Source organism: Sinohyriopsis cumingii, chromosome 10 (assembly GCF_028554795.1).
Source record: "Sinohyriopsis cumingii isolate HCF-2022 chromosome 10, ASM2855479v2, whole genome shotgun sequence".
Taxonomy (NCBI): domain Eukaryota; kingdom Metazoa; phylum Mollusca; class Bivalvia; order Unionida; family Unionidae; genus Sinohyriopsis; species Sinohyriopsis cumingii.
Window position 1 is genome coordinate 48730630 of NC_142970.1, and position 16967 is coordinate 48747596.

Consider the following 16967-nt stretch of genomic DNA (forward strand, 5'->3'; position numbering starts at 1 on the left):
TACATCACATCCGTCATGTTGTGAAATATCGTAGGGATTGGTTGTAAGAATACACATCAGTTTCATGTTTTCGGTAATTGTGGAGTGCAACATGTAATTTAGGATATGATTGACCAAAATTGACCCGATCGTGAACTTGTCTCTTTCCGCCGGCATCTTGATCAAGGGAAACAAATTTGTTAAATATAAAGCCCCCAATTGTGACGAATTACGTGGGAGGTATGTTTCACGATCTGACGTTAATAGCCGTGCGATATTAAATGACGAACACTAGTTGTGCCTTCTCAGAGCAAGAGAAACGTGTTATACAAACCAAGAGCCAGTCCGACGTCGTTTCTTCAATTCCCGATGTGTTCTTATCACATCTAATATGAATATATACCTTATATTTAATCATCAAACCTTTCTTTGAATATTTTCTATTTTGGTTTGACTTTGTTATTTTGAATATAGTTTGGAAGTAGTTGCACGAATACACATCGATCTGATGTGCTTGGTGATACTCCTCTTGTAAACTGCAGGATGTTGGTTAGGACAGCAAAGGCCGAGATTGTTCATATTGTGAATTCGTCTGCTTCCGGTGTCATATTGTTCCATGTTAATTAAAAATTTCTTTAGAATAATGGTTTCACTATCGACTAATTACAACGCAGTATTTAGTTCATGCCATGACATAAATATCCAGGCGATGACTGAAGAACGATATTACTAGCTGTACCTTTCTCAAAACAAACGTTAGTCTGATAAGTCAACAGCCAAAAGAAAGTTTTTTCTTCAACATCCGATGGTGATGTGCCATATCTAACACGACTATATACCTTCTATTTAGTCTTAGAACTTTACATTGACGATTGTCCTTAACATTTGTGATTGTTATTATGTATTAAGCTCAATACAGCATATACCACTTTATCTTAGAATATTCGTTACCAGATTCTTTGGTGTGAAAGATCCCTACCAGAAACTTATATGACGGTAACAGATTAACTGCTGATGTCTGAACGATAGATCACTTATAATTAGCTACAGAACACTTAAAATTAAAAAAGCTAATATGGGACTAGTCGAATCACAAAAGGTCTCTTATGGGATATTTGTTTAAAAAACTATAGCAAGAAGAAAATGTGTTTATTCAACTCAATTATGCAATTCCTCGTATCCAAATGAAGAGGAAAATTCGAAAACACTTAATGAAAATAAAACGAGATGGCATTTCGAAAAACGAACATGATTCTTGGGTGACCAGGTTACGCTCAGAAGTCAAATAATTCAAATGTTTACCTACCTTACAAGCAAATTGAACAAAAGAGGTGTTTTGCTGTGGAATTTTGAGAAAGTGCAAATTACTACGGCAAAATATTGATGAGAAATACGCCACTAAAAACTGTATTTACAAACAAAGCTGTAGCTATTAAAATATACACGCCCGATGTGGGGCTCGAACCCACGACCCCGGGATTAAGAGTCCCGTGCTCTACCGACTGAGCTAACCGGGCAGATAATGTTAACATCTATTGACTTTTCTCATCAAGAGACATCGTATTTATATATCATAATAAAAAAACAACATTAGCTGTCATTATTTCACATAAAATTTACTCATGGTGACTGAAAAAAAGAATGTTCGGTAACAAACTCTTTCGTGTGATACATCGATATGGCAAAATTATGAGACCATGTCATTAAAATTTATGCACCAAAGATTAACTTCCAAACTGAAGGAAAATATATCGTATACGATTAACCATGTAAAATTAGAAAAATGTATTTTGTGATTACCTTGAACCCAAAAGGTCTCTTGCGAAATACTTTTTTTGAAACGATAACAGACTATTTCTCTATTCAGTGCAATTATACAATTTCACGTACCATAAGATAGAAAGTCTAAGCAAACTTAATACAAACAAAAAACAGGAATATGGCGGGATAAATGAACAACATATTTGGGTCAAACTCTAAAATCAAATAAATCAAATTATTAATAACCTTACAAAAACTTTCGCAAAACATGTTACTCCACGATGACGCGGTGTGGAAGTTTATGGCAAAGTACAAACTATAAAAAAGTTCAGCACTGTTCAACCTAATCATCAGCTATATAAAGCAAACAATAAGGAGACATATACATCTAAAAGTTGTATTTACCAGTCTTGTGTTAACCAGGCTGATATTGATAACAGTTATTCCCTTTTCTCCTCAAGTTGATTTCGTATTCTTAACTCACAATGATGCGTAGTAAAATGTTAAGACAGTGTGCAAAATGTTATTTTATCACATAAAATTGTCCTCTGTCATATAAAACACTATAATCAAAATCGAATCGCCCAATGTGCGGCTCCAACCCACGACCCCGGGATTAAGAGTCCCGTGCTCTACCGACTGATATTGTAAACATATATTACCTTTTCTCGTCAAGAGATGTCTCATACAATATAAACCAGTCATTCGTATGTGAAAAAAGTCTATCGAGATGAATCATTAGACAGGCAAAGAAAAGGCAGACGCTATATTTTTCATTTCCGACGTATTTGCTTTAACATCCGCTGGGTTTATTACACATAAAAATTAGTCTTGAAGACTATGAACCTCTCCTTGTTTGTGTGTGTTTGCTGACGTATTTGTGTTATTTGTGTTTTGCTTAGATGCCTGTTTCTATATCACTATGTTCGTCTGTTAATGGAAAATTGACTTGAAAAGAACAATACAATTAGGTATTTTTCTCAGTCGCCTTATGTCACTTAACGTATTGTGAATAACCTTTAGCATTTGTACAGCCTTGTACCAGTCTGTACGCTGATAAGACAGCCGATTGAAACGTCGCTACATCACATCCGTCATGTTGTGAAATATCGTATGGATTGGTTGTAAGAATACACAACAGTTTCATGTTTTCGGTAATTGTGGAGTGCAACATGTAATTTAGGATATGATTGACCAAAATTGACCCGATCGTGAACTTGTCTCTTTCCGCCGGCATCTTGATCAAGGGAAACAAATTTGTTAAATATAAAGCCCCCAATTGTGACGAATTACGTGGGAGGTATGTTTCACGATCTGACGTTAATAGCCGTGCTATATTACAAAACAATGATTCTACAAAATTATAAACACTTTATCCTCTTCTATTCTCATTAAAGGATTATCTTTTACAAAATACTTCGTAATCAAAGTCTGATTTTTGTCTTTGTAATGTTGATACGCATATAATATATATTTTCTAGTCAAATATTGGAACAATCTTTCTATGTCTATTTGTTTCCCTAATAAAGACATAATGTTTCTTCTTTTGTAAATGCACAATCGAGCAATGCTCAGAATGTAGTTCAAAAAATAACTATTTACTGATTTTGTTTCTTTGTTATATCCTATCATGAGCATTTGTTCAAAAGAAGTGCTATTGAGAACACCAACTCTACATTTTTTAAAAAGAATCTCAACTATATATACAATATAATTCTTAAAAGAGCTTAATTCAGGACATTTCAAAAACATGTGAAATAAATCTTCTGTTTCCAACTGGCTCACTGGACATAAGTCATTATCAATTTTGCCATAGTATTTTAGTCTCTCTTTTGTAAATATTCGATTGTGCATTATTCTGTAATCCAAATCTATACAATCTGGGGTCTTGAAAGGTAGGTGTATCAATTTCCAGTATTTATGCTTTTCCAAACTAAATATCTTACTCCAAAAGGAAACAGAAGCTGGTTCTTGAAAAATCAACGTACATAAAAGCTTGTAAAATAGTTGTTTTGTACATAAACAGAGGTCATATAATTTTGTATCAACTCTGAGAAACATATTATTTCTCCCATTGGTTACAGTGGGTTTTGACTCTGTTGCAACAATATTTCTCCAGCCTAATGGTATACTTTCTATTATGCAATTATAGTCTTTTTTTATCTTATCTGTTTTGATCTCAGAATTTGATTTGTATATCATTTCTTGAATAGCTCTATAAGGTAGTATTCCAGGTACAAATTCATATGTAATATCCTGAACACGAACAACTCCTGCTTCTATAAATTCTGCGAAAAACAACGTTTTACCAGCACATGTAATATTAGGATTTAAAAAGAGAGGTTGTTCAAAAACATTCCTCACATCAATATTTGTATCGATATTATTTCTAAGTTTTTCCCATGCATGAAACATTTCTCTGTAAAATATAGGTAGGGTATTCAATTGTTGCTTATTTAAAGACATGAGAAACAACTCTTTGGTCAACCTCATGTTCAGGACAGTAGATAAAAAGTGATCAAAGGTATTTTTCCACATAGCATGGCAATTCACATCAAAGTATCTTTTTAAAAAATTTAGTCTGAATGCATACATTTTCATCTTTATATCAGTTAACTGTAGTCCGCCATTTCGCTTATCACCAATTATTGTATAATAGTGAACCAAATGGGACTTTCCTGACCAGATAAATCTGAGAAATAATTGCTTCAATTCATCAGCAATCATATCAGGAAGAGGCTGAACTGACACTATGTACAATACTCTAGAAACTAATAAGTTATTAACAACTGTTACTTTTCCTTGTATTGTCAAATATCTCTGTGACCACAGTTGCAATAAGTTTTTAATTTTAGACAATCTATCATTCCAGTTCAGTTGCTCACATAACTTTGCACATTTTCCCACATAAGCTCCCAAAATTAAGATGACTTGATCACACATTTGAATTTGTAATTGTCTGCAATAATCATCAGTAAGTTTACCAGATCCAATACACAGAAGTTCTGTCTTTTCCTTGTTCACCTTTGCACCAGATCCTTTACAATACAAGTCAAGTACATTAAAAGATTGATTAATGGATTGTGTATCCGCTAATGTCAAGGTTGTATCATCTGCATGTTGAAAAACTTTACTTGTATTACTAGACAGTGGGAGTGGAATACCTTTGATAGTGGGATTTGCTTTGATAGCGAGTCCTAAGGGTTCTGCTGCTAATACATATAACATTGCTGATATAGGACAACCTTGTCTGACTGAATTTTTAATTAAAAAGGGTTTCGTTAGATGACCATTGCATTTAACACTACTTTTAATTTCATTATAAAATATCTTTATCCACTGAATAAAATTGTCACCAAAACCGAACTTTCGTAACACAGAAATCAAATATGAGTGGCAAACTCTGTCAAACGCTTTTTCTTGATCAATTTTTAAGATATATCCCTCAAGATTGTCTCTCTCAACCATATCTATAATATCTCTTACAGTGACTACAGTATCAGCAATATCTCTCCCAACTATACAACATGTCTGAGTTTGAGAAATAATTTTGGGTAATACCATTTTTAAACGTGTAGACAAAATCCTTGCCAAAATTTTATAATCTACATTAAGTAAACTGATAGGACGCCAATTTTGCAATCTTCTATTATCCCCCTTATTTTTATAAATAAGTGATATAACCCCAAATCTCATTGATCTCGACATAATATTGTCATTCTTAACACTCTGAAAGATGTGCAACAGAATATCATATATACAATCATAAAATTTACAATACCACTCTACTGTCAATCCGTCCGGGCCGGGGCTTTTATTTTTAGCCATCCCTTTTATAGCTGTATGTATTTCATCAACTGTTATTATGGCATCACACATATCTTTATCCTCATCAGATACAGAACAGTTTACAAAATTTAAAAGTGAATCAGTACAATTATCATCAACAGTTACCGAAGAATATAAATGACTATAAAACTGATGTGTTTCATCTAAGATTCCGCTTGTATTTGAAATAATTACACCATCATCATCAATCAATTCATTGATTACATTTTTGTTGTGTCGATATTTCTCAAGATTTAGAAAATATTTAGTATTTCTATCGCTTTCAATTGCCCATTTGGCCTTAGATCTCAATATAGCACCCCGACAAAAATCAGTTTCATAGTCACTTAGCTGATGTTTTAGTTCTTCATATTTGTTAATGTCATATGGTTCTTTATTTGCGACTTTTTCTGAAAATGATTTTAATTTATTTTGCAATGTAAAGTATTCTTGTAATCTTTCCTTATTTCTTCTTGTACAGTATACTTGGGAAAATTTTTTAATTTTGTATTTTACATTATCCCACCAAATGAGTGGTTCACTGAAATACATTTCGTCAGTTTTTCCTTCGGTAAGAATTGATTTCACTCTTTGTACATATTTTTCCTCAAAAAGAACATTGTTATTTAATATCCATAATCCGGGCCCTGTTTCCACTTTGCAGGTATTTAGTTTAAGGTATACAAAAGAATGATCACTAAAGGATGTATCTGCATAATAAATATTTTGCACATTGGAGTGCAATTTTGAGGAAATCAAAAAATAATCTATTCTACTCTGCTTCATTTCGCCTAGTACAACTTGTTTTCTGGAGAAACTACGAGTACTAGGATTTCGTGATCTCCATAAATCGGTAATATTCCTATCATGAATAATTTTATAAAGTTCACGCATTGCTACATCATCAATATGTAAGGCTTTGTTATGTCGATCAATACCTGCTAAAGTTGTATTAAAATCACCAGCCAGGATAGTGCTATCACTAGTACTGTTATGTAAATATGTATTTAGCTTCATGAAAAAGTTAAACTTTTCCTTCACAACATTTGGAGCATAAATATTGATTAAATCAATCACTTTATCATCAATAGCTATTTTAAGATGTAAAATCCTACCCTTTTCAATCATTTCTTGTGTCACCTGATTTCTCAATTCTCTCACTACTAAAACAGCAACACCTGCCCTCCTATTGTCAGCATTACTATAAAATATGTCACCATTCCAAATCTCATTTTCTCTAATACTTTCAACAAACTCATCATCCCAAAAGGTTTCTTGCAATAATAAAATATGGCCTCTTTTCTCTTTAAATATTTCTAAAACAGACTTTAGTTTATTCAAATTACGCAAGCCATTTACATTTAGAGATACAATATTTAAAGCCATGATTATGATGAGTGTATTGAAAGTATTAAAAAATGTTGAGTGTTTGATCATTTCTTCATAGGTGTTCGTCGCATGCTATTCATCTTCATATTAGGTACTGGATTAAACCTTCTCCTTCTCCTTTGTACTACTTTGAAATTTTCGATATTAGTACCGTTTTCTTGACATGTACGTGATTCGTTTGATCTTTCAACAACGTCTGCAGCCATCTTCCTGTCATCATCTGAATCTGTCCCCGATCCATCTCCAATTGTATGATTGTTGTTTACTTCCTCAGATTCTATTTCTACATTGGTCATATCAACTCCAATTCTTTCTTTTTCTTCCCCACTTTCTCCACTCTCATTATCTTTTTTTTCATTCTCAATTTCTTCTTTATCATCTTCGTCACTCTGTAACTCCAATATGTCTTCCCTCATATCATCATCAACTTGCGAATGAATGCCTGCAATGGCCTCTCTGTAACACATACATGTTTGCGCCTCTTTGTGGCATTTGTCGCATATCCTGCATGTACACATAAGAGGAAAACTTCCACAACTTTCACATCTTTGCCTTGTGCAATTTTTTGCTACATGGCCTTGCTCCCCACACTTGTAGCATACAAAATCAGGGCAGTCTTTTATAACATGTCCCGGATCAAGACATCTAGAACATACCTTAACTTGATTATTGTGTAATACTCTAAAGTATTGTTGACCATTGACAGTCTGAAATTTCAGACTGTAAGGTAAGGATTTTACCTGCTGTGGAAATTTACATTTGACATAACGAGTCCCATCAGCCACACTAGTTCCACGATAATATCTGCGTTGAATGGGAGAAAGAAGTTCTACTCCGTATTCACCGAGCTTCATACTTATATCATCATCTGTGATGTATGCTGGTAAATGAAGAATTGACACAATAATAGTGTCTGAATATAAAAGAGTACAATCAAAGTGTTCACTTCCAATATCAATTCCACACAAGGTATTATATGCTACTTCCTTACTCGGTAGTGTGACCTCATACAAAATTGCACCTTTGGGCACAACTGCATAGACCGACATATCTCCGGTTAATTCTTCTACACTTCTAACAATATCACTTGCCTTTATTTTCTTCACATCCTTTACATCAATCACCACGGTACATTCTTTCCCAAAACGACGAGAAGCTCCTGTCTGTCTATCGATGTTACTCGACATGCCATTCTTATTGTTAGCTATTCCACTGGTGTCATTAGAGTGTGAGTCAGCTCCTTGTGCTGCACGTGCAGCACGACCAGGCTTTGTATTCATTGTCACAGAAAAAAAATTTTGTGTGGTGGATAAAGTTATCCACACACTCAAAATATATCTCACTTATATATGAATGCGATCAAACAAATCTTATCAACGTACCAGTAACAAATTAAAACAGCAAAAATGTCTATTAAAGGAAAAAAACTTGAAAATTCACGGAGCGATCATCAAACGTGTTTTCCTTCTGATGTCATAACCGGAATCCAAATGAAGAGGAAAATTCGAAAACACTTAATGAAAATAAAACGAGATGGCATTTTGAAAAACGAACATGATTCTTGGGTGACCAGGTTACGCTCAGAAGTCAAATAATTCAAATGTTTACCTACCTTACAAGCAAATTGAACAAAAGAGGTGTTTTGCTGTGGAATTTTGAGAAAGTGCAAATTACTACGGCAAAATATTGATGAGAAATACGCCACTAAAAACTGTATTTACAAACAAAGCTGTAGCTATTAAAATATACACGCCCGATGTGGGGCTCGAACCCACGACCCCGGGATTAAGAGTCCCGTGCTCTACCGACTGATATTGTAAACATATATTACCTTTTCTCGTCAAGAGATGTCTCATACAATATAAACCAGTCATTCGTATGTGAAAAAAGTCTATCGAGATGTATCATTAGACAGGCAAAGAAAAGGCAGACGCTATATTTTTCATTTCCGACGTATTTGCTTTAACATCCGCTGGGTTTATTACACATAAAAATTAGTCTTGAAGACTATGAACCTCTCCTTGTTTGTGTGTGTTTGCTGACGTATTTGTGTTATTTGTGTTTTGCTTAGACGCCTGTTTCTATATCACTATGTTCGTCTGTTAATGGAAAATTGACTTGAAAAGAACAATACAATTAGGTATTTTTCTCAGTCGCCTTATGTCACTTAACGTATTGTGAATAACCTTTAGCATTTTTACAGCCTTGTACCAGTCTGTACGCTGATAAGACAGCCGATTGAAACGTCGCTACATCACATCCGTCATGTTGTGAAATATCGTAGGGATTGGTTGTAAGAATACACATCAGTTTCATGTTTTCGGTAATTGTGGAGTGCAACATGTAATTTAGGATATGATTGACCAAAATTGACCCGATCGTGAACTTGTCTCTTTCCGCCGGCATCTTGATCAAGGGAAACAAATTTGTTAAATATAAAGCCCCCAATTGTGACGAATTACGTGGGAGGTATGTTTCACGATCTGACGTTAATAGCCGTGCGATATTAAATGACGAACACTAGTTGTGCCTTCTCAGAGCAAGAGAAACGTGTTATACAAACCAAGAGCCAGTCCGACGTCGTTTCTTCAATTCCCGATGTGTTCTTATCACATCTAATATGAATATATACCTTATATTTAATCATCAAACCTTTCTTTGAATATTTTCTATTTTGGTTTGACTTTGTTATTTTGAATATAGTTTGGAAGTAGTTGCACGAATACACATCGATCTGATGTGCTTGGTGATACTCCTCTTGTAAACTGCAGGATGTTGGTTAGGACAGCAAAGGCCGAGATTGTTCATATTGTGAATTCGTCTGCTTCCGGTGTCATATTGTTCCATGTTAATTAAAAATTTCTTTAGAATAATGGTTTCACTATCGACTAATTACAACGCAGTATTTAGTTCATGCCATGACATAAATATCCAGGCGATGACTGAAGAACGATATTACTAGCTGTACCTTTCTCAAAACAAACGTTAGTCTGATAAGTCAACAGCCAATAGAAAGTTTTTTCTTCAACATCCGATGGTGATGTGCCATATCTAACACGACTATATACCTTCTATTTAGTCTTAGAACTTTACATTGACGATTGTCCTTAACATTTGTGATTGTTATTATGTATTAAGCTCAATACAGCATATACCACTTTATCTTAGAATATTCGTTACCAGATTCTTTGGTGTGAAAGATCCCTACCAGAAACTTATATGACGGTAACAGATTAACTGCTGATGTCTGAACGATAGATCACTTATAATTAGCTACAGAACACTTAAAATTAAAAAAGCTAATATGGGACTAGTCGAATCACAAAAGGTCTCTTATGGGATATTTGTTTAAAAAACTATAGCAAGAAGAAAATGTGTTTATTCAACTCAATTATGCAATTCCTCGTATCCAAATGAAGAGGAAAATTCGAAAACACTTAATGAAAATAAAACGAGATGGCATTTCGAAAAACGAACATGATTCTTGGGTGACCAGGTTACGCTCAGAAGTCAAATAATTCAAATGTTTACCTACCTTACAAGCAAATTGAACAAAAGAGGTGTTTTGCTGTGGAATTTTGAGAAAGTGCAAATTACTACGGCAAAATATTGATGAGAAATACGCCACTAAAAACTGTATTTACAAACAAAGCTGTAGCTATTAAAATATACACGCCCGATGTGGGGCTCGAACCCACGACCCCGGGATTAAGAGTCCCGTGCTCTACCGACTGAGCTAACCGGGCAGATAATGTTAACATCTATTGACTTTTCTCATCAAGAGACATCGTATTTATATATCATAATAAAAAAACAACATTAGCTGTCATTATTTCACATAAAATTTACTCATGGTGACTGAAAAAAAGAATGTTCGGTAACAAACTCTTTCGTGTGATACATCGATATGGCAAAATTATGAGACCATGTCATTAAAATTTATGCACCAAAGATTAACTTCCAAACTGAAGGAAAATATATCGTATACGATTAACCATGTAAAATTAGAAAAATGTATTTTGTGATTACCTTGAACCCAAAAGGTCTCTTGCGAAATACTTTTTTTGAAACGATAACAGACTATTTCTCTATTCAGTGCAATTATACAATTTCACGTACCATAAGATAGAAAGTCTAAGCAAACTTAATACAAACAAAAAACAGGAATATGGCGGGATAAATGAACAACATATTTGGGTCAAACTCTAAAATCAAATAAATCAAATTATTAATAACCTTACAAAAACTTTCGCAAAACATGTTACTCCACGATGACGCGGTGTGGAAGTTTATGGCAAAGTACAAACTATAAAAAAGTTCAGCACTGTTCAACCTAATCATCAGCTATATAAAGCAAACAATAAGGAGACATATACATCTAAAAGTTGTATTTACCAGTCTTGTGTTAACCAGGCTGATATTGATAACAGTTATTCCCTTTTCTCCTCAAGTTGATTTCGTATTCTTAACTCACAATGATGCGTAGTAAAATGTTAAGACAGTGTGCAAAATGTTATTTTATCACATAAAATTGTCCTCTGTCATATAAAACACTATAATCAAAATCGAATCGCCCAATGTGCGGCTCCAACCCACGACCATGGGATTAAGAGTCCCGTGCTCTACTGACTGATATTGTAAACATATATTACCTTTTCTCGTCAAGAGATGTCTCATACAATATAAACCAGTCATTTGTATGTGAAAAAAGTCTATCGAGATGTATCATTAGACAGGCAAAGAAAAGGCAGACGCTATATTTTTCATTTCCGACGTATTTGCTTTAACATCCGCTGGGTTTATTACACATAAAAATTAGTCTTGAAGACTATGAACCTCTCCTTGTTTGTGTGTGTTTGCTGACGTATTTGTGTTATTTGTGTTTTGCTTAGACGCCTGTTTCTATATCACTATGTTCGTCTGTTAATGGAAAATTGACTTGAAAAGAACAATACAATTAGGTATTTTTCTCAGTCGCCTTATGTCACTTAACGTATTGTGAATAACCTTTAGCATTTTTACAGCCTTGTACCAGTCTGTACGCTGATAAGACAGCCGATTGAAACGTCGCTACATCACATCCGTCATGTTGTGAAATATCGTAGGGATTGGTTGTAAGAATACACATCAGTTTCATGTTTTCGGTAATTGTGGAGTGCAACATGTAATTTAGGATATGATTGACCAAAATTGACCCGATCGTGAACTTGTCTCTTTCCGCCGGCATCTTGATCAAGGGAAACAAATTTGTTAAATATAAAGCCCCCAATTGTGACGAATTACGTGGGAGGTATGTTTCACGATCTGACGTTAATAGCCGTGCGATATTAAATGACGAACACTAGTTGTGCCTTCTCAGAGCAAGAGAAACGTGTTATACAAACCAAGAGCCAGTCCGACGTCGTTTCTTCAATTCCCGATGTGTTCTTATCACATCTAATATGAATATATACCTTATATTTAATCATCAAACCTTTCTTTGAATATTTTCTATTTTGGTTTGACTTTGTTATTTTGAATATAGTTTGGAAGTAGTTGCACGAATACACATCGATCTGATGTGCTTGGTGATACTCCTCTTGTAAACTGCAGGATGTTGGTTAGGACAGCAAAGGCCGAGATTGTTCATATTGTGAATTCGTCTGCTTCCGGTGTCATATTGTTCCATGTTAATTAAAAATTTCTTTAGAATAATGGTTTCACTATCGACTAATTACAACGCAGTATTTAGTTCATGCCATGACATAAATATCCAGGCGATGACTGAAGAACGATATTACTAGCTGTACCTTTCTCAAAACAAACGTTAGTCTGATAAGTCAACAGCCAATAGAAAGTTTTTTCTTCAACATCCGATGGTGATGTGCCATATCTAACACGACTATATACCTTCTATTTAGTCTTAGAACTTTACATTGACGATTGTCCTTAACATTTGTGATTGTTATTATGTATTAAGCTCAATACAGCATATACCACTTTATCTTAGAATATTCGTTACCAGATTCTTTGGTGTGAAAGATCCCTACCAGAAACTTATATGACGGTAACAGATTAACTGCTGATGTCTGAACGATAGATCACTTATAATTAGCTACAGAACACTTAAAATTAAAAAAGCTAATACGGGACTAGTCGAATCACAAAAGGTCTCTTATGGGATATTTGTTTAAAAAACTATAGCAAGAAGAAAATGTGTTTATTCAACTCAATTATGCAATTCCTCGTATCCAAATGAAGAGGAAAATTCGAAAACACTTAATGAAAATAAAACGAGATGGCATTTCGAAAAACGAACATGATTCTTGGGTGACCAGGTTACGCTCAGAAGTCAAATAATTCAAATGTTTACCTACCTTACAAGCAAATTGAACAAAAGAGGTGTTTTGCTGTGGAATTTTGAGAAAGTGCAAATTACTACGGCAAAATATTGATGAGAAATACGCCACTAAAAACTGTATTTACAAACAAAGCTGTAGCTATTAAAATATACACGCCCGATGTGGGGCTCGAACCCACGACCCCGGGATTAAGAGTCCCGTGCTCTACCGACTGAGCTAACCGGGCAGATAATGTTAACATCTATTGACTTTTCTCATCAAGAGACATCGTATTTATATATCATAATAAAAAAACAACATTAGCTGTCATTATTTCACATAAAATTTACTCATGGTGACTGAAAAAAAGAATGTTCGGTAACAAACTCTTTCGTGTGATACATCGATATGGCAAAATTATGAGACCATGTCATTAAAATTTATGCACCAAAGATTAACTTCCAAACTGAAGGAAAATATATCGTATACGATTAACCATGTAAAATTAGAAAAATGTATTTTGTGATTACCTTGAACCCAAAAGGTCTCTTGCGAAATACTTTTTTTGAAACGATAACAGACTATTTCTCTATTCAGTGCAATTATACAATTTCACGTACCATAAGATAGAAAGTCTAAGCAAACTTAATACAAACAAAAAACAGGAATATGGCGGGATAAATGAACAACATATTTGGGTCAAACTCTAAAATCAAATAAATCAAATTATTAATAACCTTACAAAAACTTTCGCAAAACATGTTACTCCACGATGACGCGGTGTGGAAGTTTATGGCAAAGTACAAACTATAAAAAAGTTCAGCACTGTTCAACCTAATCATCAGCTATATAAAGCAAACAATAAGGAGACATATACATCTAAAAGTTGTATTTACCAGTCTTGTGTTAACCAGGCTGATATTGATAACAGTTATTCCCTTTTCTCCTCAAGTTGATTTCGTATTCTTAACTCACAATGATGCGTAGTAAAATGTTAAGACAGTGTGCAAAATGTTATTTTATCACATAAAATTGTCCTCTGTCATATAAAACACTATAATCAAAATCGAATCGCCCAATGTGCGGCTCCAACCCACGACCCCGGGATTAAGAGTCCCGTGCTCTACTGACTGATATTGTAAACATATATTACCTTTTCTCGTCAAGAGATGTCTCATACAATATAAACCAGTCATTCGTATGTGAAAAAAGTCTATCGAGATGTATCATTAGACAGGCAAAGAAAAGGCAGACGCTATATTTTTCATTTCCGACGTATTTGCTTTAACATCCGCTGGGTTTATTACACATAAAAATTAGTCTTGAAGACTATGAACCTCTCCTTGTTTGTGTGTGTTTGCTGACGTATTTGTGTTATTTGTGTTTTGCTTAGATGCCTGTTTCTATATCACTATGTTCGTCTGTTAATGGAAAATTGACTTGAAAAGAACAATACAATTAGGTATTTTTCTCAGTCGCCTTATGTCACTTAACGTATTGTGAATAACCTTTAGCATTTTTACAGCCTTGTACCAGTCTGTACGCTGATAAGACAGCCGATTGAAACGTCGCTACATCACATCCGTCATGTTGTGAAATATCGTAGGGATTGGTTGTAAGAATACACATCAGTTTCATGTTTTCGGTAATTGTGGAGTGCAACATGTAATTTAGGATATGATTGACCAAAATTGACCCGATCGTGAACTTGTCTCTTTCCGCCGGCATCTTGATCAAGGGAAACAAATTTGTTAAATATAAAGCCCCCAATTGTGACGAATTACGTGGGAGGTATGTTTCACGATCTGACGTTAATAGCCGTGCGATATTAAATGACGAACACTAGTTGTGCCTTCTCAGAGCAAGAGAAACGTGTTATACAAACCAAGAGCCAGTCCGACGTCGTTTCTTCAATTCCCGATGTGTTCTTATCACATCTAATATGAATATATACCTTATATTTAATCATCAAACCTTTCTTTGAATATTTTCTATTTTGGTTTGACTTTGTTATTTTGAATATAGTTTGGAAGTAGTTGCACGAATACACATCGATCTGATGTGCTTGGTGATACTCCTCTTGTAAACTGCAGGATGTTGGTTAGGACAGCAAAGGCCGAGATTGTTCATATTGTGAATTCGTCTGCTTCCGGTGTCATATTGTTCCATGTTAATTAAAAATTTCTTTAGAATAATGGTTTCACTATCGACTAATTACAACGCAGTATTTAGTTCATGCCATGACATAAATATCCAGGCGATGACTGAAGAACGATATTACTAGCTGTACCTTTCTCAAAACAAACCTTAGTCTGATAAGTCAACAGCCAATAGAAAGTTTTTTCTTCAACATCCGATGGTGATGTGCCATATCTAACACGACTATATACCTTCTATTTAGTCTTAGAACTTTACATTGACGATTGTCCTTAACATTTGTGATTGTTATTATGTATTAAGCTCAATACAGCATATACCACTTTATCTTAGAATATTCGTTACCAGATTCTTTGGTGTGAAAGATCCCTACCAGAAACTTATATGACGGTAACAGATTAACTGCTGATGTCTGAACGATAGATCACTTATAATTAGCTACAGAACACTTAAAATTAAAAAAGCTAATATGGGACTAGTCGAATCACAAAAGGTCTCTTATGGGATATTTGTTTAAAAAACTATAGCAAGAAGAAAATGTGTTTATTCAACTCAATTATGCAATTCCTCGTATCCAAATGAAGAGGAAAATTCGAAAACACTTAATGAAAATAAAACGAGATGGCATTTCGAAAAACGAACATGATTCTTGGGTGACCAGGTTACGCTCAGAAGTCAAATAATTCAAATGTTTACCTACCTTACAAGCAAATTGAACAAAAGAGGTGTTTTGCTGTGGAATTTTGAGAAAGTGCAAATTACTACGGCAAAATATTGATGAGAAATACGCCACTAAAAACTGTATTTACAAACAAAGCTGTAGCTATTAAAATATACACGCCCGATGTGGGGCTCGAACCCACGACCCCGGGATTAAGAGTCCCGTGCTCTACCGACTGAGCTAACCGGGCAGATAATGTTAACATCTATTGACTTTTCTCATCAAGAGACATCGTATTTATATATCATAATAAAAAAACAACATTAGCTGTCATTATTTCACATAAAATTTACTCATGGTGACTGAAAAAAAGAATGTTCGGTAACAAACTCTTTCGTGTGATACATCGATATGGCAAAATTATGAGACCATGTCATTAAAATTTATGCACCAAAGATTAACTTCCAAACTGAAGGAAAATATATCGTATACGATTAACCATGTAAAATTAGAAAAATGTATTTTGTGATTACCTTGAACCCAAAAGGTCTCTTGCGAAATACTTTTTTTGAAACGATAACAGACTATTTCTCTATTCAGTGCAATTATACAATTTCACGTACCATAAGATAGAAAGTCTAAGCAAACTTAATACAAACAAAAAACAGGAATATGGCGGGATAAATGAACAACATATTTGGGTCAAACTCTAAAATCAAATAAATCAAATTATTAATAACCTTACAAAAACTTTCGCAAAACATGTTACTCCACGATGACGCGGTGTGGAAGTTTATGGCAAAGTACAAACTATAAAAAAGTTCAGCACTGTTCAACCTAATCATCAGCTATATAAAGCAAACAATAAGGAG

The 16967-nt window shown here is 34.3% G+C and overlaps 4 non-coding genes across 4 annotated transcripts; all 4 read right to left on the reverse strand.

The window, feature by feature from the left end:
- Positions 1-1423: 1423 nt before the first annotated feature.
- Positions 1424-1496, reverse strand: Trnak-cuu (transfer RNA lysine (anticodon CUU)). Its single transcript has one exon. It is a non-coding gene; the product is annotated as a tRNA-Lys (tRNA).
- A 9134-nt stretch (positions 1497-10630) lies between these two features.
- Positions 10631-10703, reverse strand: Trnak-cuu (transfer RNA lysine (anticodon CUU)). Its single transcript has one exon. It is a non-coding gene; the product is annotated as a tRNA-Lys (tRNA).
- A 2748-nt stretch (positions 10704-13451) lies between these two features.
- Trnak-cuu (transfer RNA lysine (anticodon CUU)) lies at positions 13452-13524 on the reverse strand. The gene has a single exon. It is a non-coding gene; the product is annotated as a tRNA-Lys (tRNA).
- A 2748-nt stretch (positions 13525-16272) lies between these two features.
- On the reverse strand, positions 16273-16345 carry Trnak-cuu (transfer RNA lysine (anticodon CUU)). The gene has a single exon. It is a non-coding gene; the product is annotated as a tRNA-Lys (tRNA).
- Between the last annotated feature and the right edge of the window lie 622 nt (positions 16346-16967).